Source organism: Danio aesculapii, chromosome 5, assembly GCF_903798145.1.
Source record: "Danio aesculapii chromosome 5, fDanAes4.1, whole genome shotgun sequence".
In the NCBI taxonomy this organism is placed as follows: Eukaryota; Metazoa; Chordata; class Actinopteri; order Cypriniformes; family Danionidae; genus Danio; species Danio aesculapii.
Window position 1 is genome coordinate 46,480,491 of NC_079439.1, and position 11,743 is coordinate 46,492,233.

Genomic DNA, 11,743 nt, shown 5'->3' on the forward strand with positions numbered 1-11,743 from the left:
AAAGGCAACAGGAACTCAAATAACTACTCGATACAACCAAGGTATGCAGAAGATCATCTCTAAACAGGTCCAACCTTGAGGCGGATGGGCTACAGCAGCAGAAGACCACACCGGGTGCCAATCCTGTCAGCTAAGAACAGGAAACAGACTACAATTCGCACATGCTCACCAAAGTTGAACAATAGAAGATTTAAAAAACGTTGCCTGGTCTGATGAGTCTCGATTACTGCTGCCACATTCAGATGGTAGGGTCAGAATTTGGTGTCAACAACATGAAAGCATTGATCCATCCTGCCTTGTATCGACGGTTCAGGCTGGTGGTGGTCTAATGGTGTGGGGGATGTTTTCTTGGCACACTTTGCGCTCATTATTACAAATTGAGCATCCTGTTAATGCCACAGCCTACCTAAGCATTGTTGCTGAACATGTCCATTCCTTTATGACCACAGTGTACCCATCTTCTGATGGCTACTTCCAGCAGGACAACACGCCATGTCAAAAAGCATAAATCATCTCAGACTGGTTTCTTGAACATTACAATGAGTTCACTGTACTCAAATGGCCTCCACAGTCACCAGATCTCAATCCAATAGAGCACCTTTGGGATGTGGTGAAACAGGAGATTCGGATTATTGGATGTGCAGCTGACAAATCTGCAGCAACTGCGTAATGCTATCATGTCAATATGGAGCAAAATCTCTGAGGAATATTTCCAGTACCTTGTTGAATCTATGCCTTGAATGATTAAGACCTTTCTGAAGACAAAAGGGGGTTCAACCTGGTACTAGAAAGGTGTACCTAATAAAGTGCCCAATAAGTGTAGGCTATAATACAGCAAACAGCCTTTATTCAAGTTCTCCAAACCTCTTCATCTGTTCTGGTCTTTTCCCCTGGCTTTCCCTCCTTTATTCGTCTTTCTCAGTAACAACTGACAGGTTGTGAATAGTAGTCACACACACAGAGCAAAGCCTTTGACACACTCACAAAGGCAGCAGTGAAGATACAGAGCACATGGTAAATACTTTTCAGTATCCTCCCTTCCTCAGAGCACTTTTAGAATATTCCATGGAAATGTGTGTGTGTGTGTGTGCGTTTGTGTTTGCAGAAGCTGCTCCTGGGTGGTTATTATCTGTTGCATTCTGTTAATATGGGAGTGAGGACATAGCAAGTAACACATTAGAGCCAATTCATGATATGAGAACTATATTCCCCCTCCAGATGAAGCAAGAGAGACAAACATACACAATTCCTCTAAACACTGTTTGTTCTGGTGTGCAGCCATGATTAACGTGCCTTTTAAAACTGAAGCTTCAGGAACAAACTGAGCTGAAATCAGCAGAGCTTCTTCTAAAACTTCCAGTTTCCAACTGGCACCTGAATCTAGAAACAGTAAGAATAATAACTGTAAAAACACAATAATAATAACTATACTAACAAGCAAAGCAAATATGCTTGTGTGAAAGTTTCATATGTGTTCGGAGCTGGTTAAAGTAAACCTTATTAGAGCACATTGTATTTTTTTTATACAGCTCCTTTGTGGTATAATTTTAGAAAGCAGAGTCTCCATTAGCTGCAGGTTGCATGCAATGATCGTATGAAGATTCTGTTTAAAAATCTAGATGGTTCAGTGCAATTAATTTATGCAGTAAGGTAAGGGTTCAATCATTTCCTGCTTTGATGAGAAATTGGATGTATAAGTTTATTTGTCGACTGAAGAATTCTCAGAAAAGCATTTTTATGTTGCTGACAAATACTAGGCTTACTGGTGTGTGTTATCAGTCATCTTTGAGGATGAATATTATGCGTATATATCTTTTTTAATGTATATTGTGTGGTTTGTATTGTTCAGTTTGTCTTCTGTTGCTATTGCTAGTGTCTGGAAATAAATAAAGGTAGCCGAATGATTAAATTGAGTTGTCTGTGAGTAAATTGTTTTGTTGTCTGTTTCTTTAAGCTCAATGTCTTTATAGTACAGGGGATTTTAAATGGTTGTCAGGTTTTTTTTTTATAAAGTGATTGATATGCAATCTTGGATGCCACATTTGACTGCTACAGATACATTCAGCACTATACCTTAACCCCTTCGAAGGATTTCAGGTTAGGGCATAGGGATGAGCCCTTCCAAAATCCACCATTACAATTAAGGGCTCTTTGAGGTGGCCAGTTTTAGGCAGTTTGGATTTGGAACAACACCTCAATATAGCAGCTATAATTGTTTTCATTCTAAAGTGGCCGATATATTCCACTTGGAATGCACTGATTGAACATTGTGCCATCTTGGAAGAAACTCCTAAAAGTCATCTAGAAATAAAAAACTGACACTGTTTACAGTGGAAACTGTACAAAATGGTTGGATGGTTTTCCCTGCACCAAATGAGAAAAATGCATGCTTCTATTCCGCTAGGCCATTATTGGGTAAATTGCCATCTTATATTTGTAACATTTTATCTTATTATACTTGTAGATATAGTACACAACATTCTTATAAATGACGTTTAACTGTTCCTGGAGTATGTACAGAGTTTGGTGAAACAGATTTTCCTCCATTAAAGAATGAAATGCAGTGTTATCATGTTAGAAACAACTCCATCTCTAAATATTTTATAAATTCTTTTGAAGTCTTACCCGGAAGAATCATGTGAATGATTTGAGTAAAATTTAATTTGTGATATTTTACGTGGGTCTAATTTTGTATCTGAAACTTTTTGTGCTGCCATTTTAGCCAGGAGCCCCTGGTAAAAGAGATGTATATCTCAATGGGAAATTCCTGGTAAAATAAAGGACAAATAAAATAAAAATCTCATGCTGAATTCAAATCAACAATTAATCCACTGGGAAAAAAATATTGAGGGTAAGAGGTTTTAGGATTGAGGTAAGCACCAGGGAGCTGAAATATAATTGGGTAAACTGGCTGTGGTTACACAGACCAAAACACAGACAGACAAACACAGACACACTGAACTTTTTCAAAGAAGAATAACTTCAGCATTGTTTTTCAGATAAACAATATGTTAAATCAGCATGTTTCTTAAAAAACTGCAATCATATTATGCTGTTTTTATACTTTAGAACACTGAAAAATGGACATACAGCACCTTTATACAAAGCTTGTAAATGAAGTTACCATATATAATTCCTCACCTGACAAAGGACTAAAATTTGAGAAAGTGCTTCCACTGTGGAATGGCATTCCAGCTTTGATGACGTCGGTTTGACAGTTTGGCTTTTCAGCCTCTCCTTTCCAGCCATTTGTTTGCAGTGAGTGAGCCATTTGTGAGAATCATTGCTAAAATAAAACTCTTTAATTAAAATTCAGATTCAGCTGGAAATATTTTACATTGCTGAAGTTAATAAGATCCTTCAGTTCTCATAGACTCACTCAATAGAAGGAAATTAACAAATGAAATATTTTTGGAAAAAAAAAAATAACAGCAGCCAGCTAAACATTCTAGGAGTGTGCTGTGAAATATTAATCTCTATTAAGATTTATAACAATTACTATCACAATGCAGCTCATCTTCTTTTGACAATTTTCCTTTGTCTGAGACTGCATTAAAGTTTATTGTAAAGACCTCAGCCTTTCAAGAAGAGACATTATAGGGGGAAAAACTGTTTTTTAAGCACCTGACAATGTTGAGATTCTGGCTGTGTTTAATGTGAAGCAAACTACAAATACACTTTGAAATGTTAATCTGTCCTGGACCAAATTAACTGAAGAAAATTTACATTTGGTTCCCAAATTATGTTTATTTCATATATACCCTGTAAACCTGAATCTGAACACAAGCAAACGCAAACTATTAGATTTTAGTTTACTCCAAGCGAAGCAGGTTATTGCTTTAAATTGGGGGAAAAAAAACTCAAAGGCCAACCTGTGGCTAGTGGATTAAAGAAATGACTAGCATTCTTGCTCTGGAGAAGCTGACATACACTGTTAAAGGCAAATTACTAGATTTTTACAAAAAAACCTTTTTCTTTTTCAACCAGGTGGACCATGCAACATGTTTTGATGTTTGAGCTTTCAAACCCTTGTTGGTGTCTTCTTGTATTGTTCAGATGTCTTACATTTCAGCTACAATTAACAATTTGTTTAACCAGTAACACTGGAAAGCTATTAAATGCAAGGTACAAAAATGCCCTAAACATTGTTATTATTAATTATTATTTTTTAATTATGTTCTGATATTAACTGAATTTTTGTAATGTATTTACAAATTTATTTTCATGTTTTTAACATTTGTCTTTTTTTTTTAAATGTTTTTTGTTCTGTAGTTTAAACAAAAGCCAATAAATATTTTTTGGGGAAAAAAAAAATCTGTCCATGACCATAAATCTCCACTTCAGCAGCACTAACCAACACAAACCTCAGTTATATCTGTATTTTAAAGGTTTTTGCCTGATTAAATAAACATTTTATTCTACAACAATTCGTTTTTTCCTTGTACTTCACAATATTTACTAATTTATGAATACAAAAATAGAGATTCCAATTTTTATTTTTACCCAATTCACATGCAGTGTCTGGTCTTAATCTGTAATGTACTATAAAAGTGCAACAATGTTTTTTGTCAATAAAAGAATGGTGAACCGCCTCCTCTCAGATACCAAATATATCTGCTCTTGTGCAGTTCTTCACTATCTTTTCCTTCATCCTGACCCTTGTTCACCTTCCCTCAAGCCCTTTCCTTCCTCCTGCTCTCTCCGGCGGCTCCCACCTCTCCGTCCCGCTGCTGTTCCCATGGTATCGTGATCGTGAGGTCAGTGACTCGAGCTGCTCTGTGTTAATAAAGCCTGCTGGAAAGATTCCCAGGGCCTGTGCAGAAAATAGAGGAGCTACTGCAAATAATCAGAGTACACAGACACACTCTCAAACTCTTAATGGGCCTTGAGCGCGCTTACACACACACACACGTTAGTAATGGTGGTTTACAAGACTCTCCATTGGATAATGTATTTTATACTGTAAAAAACGCTTATTATGGTCTTAGCTTACCCCTACCCCTAAATCCAACATTTGAATGTGATAAGACCCCGTTGAGTATAATTGTTAAGTGTTTTGTATTACGAGGACACAAGGCATGTCCTCTTAAACCACCTTAAGTACATACAACTTGGTCATACCCAAGTCATCATGTAAATGTATGTCCCTGTAAACCACTAAAGCCAGTGTACACACACACACACATACACATACACACACACACACACACACACACACACACACACACACACACGCACACACACGCACACACACACAAGCAAACAATCAAACAATCAAAACCACAAGCCTGGCTCTCAACCACAAGGTAGGCTCAAAATTGCAAATTCAAGACATTACTTGTATTCAAAACGGTTACATGTAATAGACACCTGCGTGCTAAGACTTGTGATGAAAAAAAAATGTGTCACAGGTAAGTGCAGTAAAACCAGTCATTTATGCACTGACATGCAGTTCTGCTCTGTCTTAACACCCACAATAAATTCAGCTATAGAGAGTTATTTTGCATTGAAATGCACTGAAAAAAAATTATTCATTGGATTTACTAACCTTTTTAAGGTAAGTGTTTGAAATTAACTGAAATTAAACAAACAAATTATTCTTGAATTATTCTTGATTGTTCATCTTAATTTGTTTGTTTAAATTCAGCTCATATAAATTGTTTGCAAGCACTTACGATTAAAAAAAGTAAATCTAATGAATTTTTTTCTCAGTGTTGGACAGGGTAAAAGTATGGTAAATCCTGGTCAAATGGCACAAATTACACTGTGATTTTCAGGGGGTCGGTGTCTAATGTTGTTCTAAATGATTTTATAGTTAATGTTTAAATGATTTTTTTATTTTTAATTTTAAATTTCAGTTTGTAATAGTGTTTAACTGTATTTTAATCTAAAAAATAAAGTATGCATACAGTTGAAGTGAGAATTATTATCCCCCCTGTTTATTTTTTTCCCCCAATTTCTGTTTAATGGAGAGGGGATTTTTTTCAACACATTTCAAAAATTAATTTTATGTTTTAATAACTCATTTCTGATTTATTTTATCTTTGTCATGATGACAGTCAATAATATTTGACTAGAAATTTTTCAAGACACTTCTATACAGCTTAAAGTGACATTTAAAGGCTTAACTAGGTTAATTAGGTTAACTAGGCAGGTTAGGGTAATTAGGCAAGTTATTGTACAACGATGGTTTGTTCTGTTAACTATCGAAAAAATATAGCTTAAAGGGGCTAATAATTTTGACCTTAAAATGGTGTTTAAAAAATTAAAACCTGCTTTTATTCAAGCGGAAATAAAACAAATAAGACTTTCTCCAGAAGAAAAAATATTATCAGACATACTGTGAAAATGTCCTTGCTCTGTTAAACATCATTTGGGAAATATTTAAAAAAGAAAAACAAATTCAAAGAGGGATAATAATTCTGGCTTCAACTGTATTTGCATAAGCCTAAATCTAAAAATGAAAACTCACCTTCGTTTATCTTCAGAATGCCAATAAAGATATTTTGGAAGAAATCCAAGCGCTCTCTCATCCTCTATAGACAGCAACGGCGTTAGAGACATTCAAAATCCAGTAAAAGAACCAAAAACTTTGTCAAAACATTCCCTGTGACTTCAGTGGTTCAACTGTATAATTTAAAGCTACACTTTTGTGTTATTGGCGCAAAAAGTAAATGTTCATAGAGCTTTGTAGGTAACTATTAGTGTCTGAGAGCTGTCAGATTTCATCTAAAACATATTAATGTGGTTTTAGATTATGATGGAATTTCTCGGGGGATTAAAACAACATGAGGGTTAGAAACTAACAATCTTAATGCACTCTGTCTTACTGAAACCTGGCTGAAACAAAATGACTATATTAGTTTAAATGAGGCAACTCCTCCAGGATTCTTATATAAACATGAGGCTCGTCAAACTGGTCGTGGTGGTGGAGTCGCGTCAATCTTTAGTGATATTCTTAATGTTAATCAGAGAAACGGACTTATGTTTAGCTCCTTTGAAGTACTAGCGCTTAATGTTGTCCTTCCAAACACTATGCAAAAACCTATGTTATCTCTCGCTCTAATCACCATATATAGACCTCCAGGACCCTATGTCAATTTTCTAAAAGAGTTTTCTGATTTTATCTCTGACTTACTAGTTAAAACTGATAAAATACTAATTGTAGGAGACTTTAACATCCACATAGATGACGCTAACGACACATTAGGGCTCGCGTTTACGGACTTGCTGGTCTCACTAGGAATAAAGCAAAATGTTATTGGTCCAACTCATCGCCTAAAGCATACACTAGATCTAATTCTGTCTTATGGAATTGAGGTCATTGATGTAGACATTATACCACAAAGTGATGATATTACAGACCACTACCTCTTACTATATAAGCTGTGTTTACCTGAAATTAGCAGATCCGCTCCGATATATCGCCCTAGTAGAACTATTGTTCCGTCCACTAAAGATGAATTTATAAATAACTTACCTGATCTTTCTCTACTTCGAAATGCACCCGCAAACGCAAATGACCTTGATGTAGTAACCAGCAGTATGGATGCCATCTTTACTAGCACTCTAAATACTGGGGCACCCATCAAACTAAAAAAGGCTAGAGAGAATAAAACTACACCATGGTATAATAGTCATACCCGCACTCTCAAAACAGCAGCCCGTGCCCTGGAACGTAAATGGAAAAAAACTAATTTAGAAGTCTTTCGAATTGCATACAAAGACAGTATGTCCAGCTATAGGAGGGCTTTAAAATCTGCCAGGGCTGAGCACCTCCGCAAACTGATAGAAAATAATCAAAACAATCCTAGATTCTTATTTAACACCATTGCTAAATTAACAAATAATCGGTCATCTTTGGAACAAAACGTTCCACCGCAAATTAGTAGTGATGACTTCATGAATTTTTTCAGTGATAAAATAGAAAGCTTTAGACAGAAAATAGGAGATATTAAACTTTCTGCACCGCCTTATACTTCAGATCCAGTAAACACGCCACTGAATCTAAATAACCTACAGTGCTTTAAAATCATAGAACAGGAAGAGCTAGACAAAATTATAAATAGCTCTAAATCAGCTACGTGTATATTGGACCCAATTCCAACAAAGTTACTGAAAGAATTGCTACCTGTTATAGGAGAACCTCTTCTTAATGTTATCAACTCTTCTTTATCTTTAGGCCATGTTCCAAATCCTTACAAGTTAGCTGTTATTAAACCTATTATTAAGAAACCACAACTGGAACCCAGCAACTTAGCTAATTATAGGCCTATTTCAAACCTTCCATTTATATCTAAAATACTAGAAAAAGTTGTTTCTGCTCAATTATACTCCTTTCTGCAGACCAACAATGTTTTTGAAGTGTTTCAGTCAGGTTTCAGAGCTCATCACAGTACAGAAACTGCATTAGTGAAAATAACCAACGATTTACTCTTAGCTGCTGACCAAGGGTGCATCTCGCTATTAGTTCTACTCGATCTTAGTGCGGCATTTGACACCATTGACCATGGTATCCTTATTAATCGCTTAAAGTCTACAGGTGTCCAGGGACATGCCCTACAATGGTTTAAGTCATACTTATCTGACCGTTACCAGTTTGTAAATATAAATGGACAGCCTTCACAAATCAGCCCAGTAAAATACGGGGTGCCTCAAGGATCAGTTTTAGGCCCTTTACTGTTTACAATATACATGCTACCCCTGGGAGACATTATTAGAAGACATGGGATCAGCTTTCACTGCTATGCAGATGATACTCAATTATATATTTCAACTAAACCTGACGAGACGTCTAATCTGTCCAAGCTAACTGAGTGTATTAAAGATGTTAAAGACTGGATGACCAACAATTATCTTCTCTTAAACTCAGACAAAACAGAATTATTACTTATTGGGCCTAAATACTGTACACAGCAGATCTCACAACTCGACCTACAATTAGAGGGATACAAAGTTAGCGTTAGCTCTACTATAAAAGATCTGGGTGTCATATTAGACAGCAATTTAACTTTTAAAAATCATATTTCCCATGTCACAAAAACTGCTTTCTTTCATCTGAGAAATATAGCTAAGTTACGAAGTATGCTATCCATCTCAGATGCAGAAAAGCTTGTCCATGCTTTTATGACTTCTAGGCTGGACTACTGTAATGCACTGTTTGCTGGCTGCCCAGCATCCTCTATTAACAAACTTCAATTAGTACAAAATGCAGCTGCCAGAGTTCTTACCAGGTCTAGAAAATTTGATCACATCACCCCAATTTTATCCTCCTTACACTGGCTGCCTGTTAAGTTTCGTATTGAATTTAAAATATTGCTTCTTACATATAAAGCTTTAAATAATCTAGCTCCTGTTTATCTAACCAATCTTCTGTCTCGCTACAATCCAACTCGCTCTTTAAGATCTCAAAACTCAGGGCTTCTGGTAGTACCTAGAATAGCAAAGTCGAGTAAAGGAGGTCGAGCCTTCTCATTTATAGCTCCTAAACTCTGGAATAGCCTTCCTGATAACGTCCGAGGCTCAGACACACTCTCCCAATTCAAAACTAGATTAAAGACCTATCTGTTCAGTAAAGCATACACTTAGTGCACCACTTAGGGGGCTTCCACACAGGTTATGCATCTTGCTGATATACACTGTGAACATCAGCTACGCTAATTATTTTCTTTATTCTCCATTTCCACCTGGGGATACTCTTCCCGAGGCCCTCAGACTATGCAGAGTCACTGATTCGATCCAAGACCAACGACGAGATGATCCCAAGGTTTCCATATCCTGGACCTGGCCGAATCCTGAACAACTACTGCGATGGTCATGGAAGAGTGGAGAACATGAGACTGTTTCCTATGACGCTCCAGAGACAGACGAGTCTTCGCTGAGGCCAGCTTCCAGCCTCTGCCACTGAGACTGCAGCTCTGCACAAGACGTTTGGCCAGCGGAGAAATTAAAATGGTCGTGCCCAACTGAGCCTGGTTTCTCTCAAGGTTTTTTTTTCTTCGCTTCCGCCTTTAGTGAAGTTTTTTTCCCTCTCCGCTGTCGCCACTGGCTTGCATGGTTCAGGATCTGTAGAGCTGCGCATCGTTGGATTTGCTCTTCAATATTTGGACTCTCAGTAGTGATTATTAAACCACACTGAACTGAGCTAAACGGAACTGAACTTAAACACTACAAACTGAACTACACTGTTCCTATTTACTGTGACCTTTTATGTGAAGCTGCTTTGACACAATCTACATTGTATAAGCGCTATACAAATAAAGGTGAATTGAATTGAATTGAACTATAAATGAATTTTCATTTTTGCGTGAACTAATCTTTTAACTATTGGGTAATGTTAATCCAATTTGATGATAAATCATATAAGCCTTATTGATATATTAATTATTGGATGCAATAATACAATTGGCTTCTATTTGCTACACTGGAAAAACAAACAAAATATAAAAACATAAAAGTAAATACCTAAATAAAGAATAAAAAGATGGAAAACAGAAAAATGGTTATTGAAATTTTAATATATTAGCATATCCACATGAAAAAAAAAAATTATCGCAATTTATAATTAATACTATAGTGTTTTTGAACCATACTAGTGTTTTGTTACTAGTGTAGCTAGTACTAGTGTACTAGTGTACATGTTATATTATTTACTACCCTTTGTTAATGAATGCTCCAGCACACTGTTGTATTAACTATAGTGAACGAATAAACTGTAATAAATACTGTAGCAGGCGACACAGTGGCTCAGTGGTTAGCATTATCGCCTCACAGCAAGGTCGCTGGTTTGAGCCCCAGCTCGTTTAGTTGGCATTTCTGTGTGGAGTTTGCATGTTCTCCTCGTGTTAGTGTGGGTTTTCTCCGGATGGTCCGGTTTCCCCAACAGTCCAAAGACATGTGGTGCAGGTCAATTGAAATACTAAATTGGCCATAGTGTATACGTGTGTAAATGAGTGTGTATGGGTGTTTCCCAGTGATGGGCTACAGCTGGAAGTAAAACATATGCTGGATAAGTTAGTGATTTGTTCCGCTGTGGAGACCCCTGATGAATAAAGGGACTAAGCTGAAGGAAAATGAATGAATGTAGAAGTTTTACTATAGTAAAGTAACTGTAAGTGTTGTGTAACTTTTCTTGCTTGTTTAAACTACTTATTAAAAGTGAGTCGAAACAATTCTTTTAATTTTTGGGGGACAACTTATTTGGTTTATGTTTAATCCACATAAATTAGCAAAAATGATTGAGTTAACTTAATTGATTTGTATTGAAGGAACATGAAGGAATTCTGTGGAACCTAGAACATTTTATAGTATATTATACTCAATAGTTATATTTAAAAAATAAATTATTGTGTAATTTGTTAGTATGACTATAGTTGTCATGTTATCATAGCAACTATAGAAATACCCAAACAAATAACACTGTTGTGTTGACTATAAATTACTATAGTATTCTGTCACATGGGTGTTTTATTGATCATAGGAGACTTCTTTCCAAACAATCTTAATAATTTAACACTTTATTAAACAGAACATACATGATAAAGATATGCTTTAATAATACAAAATAAAATAATATATAGTTTAATATAATAATATAAATATAGTATAATATAGTATAATATAATATATTAATATAAATATGGCATAATATAATATAAATACAATTGAATATAATATAAATATTAATATAAATATAAAATAATATAAATATAGTATAATATAATATAAATATTAATATAATATA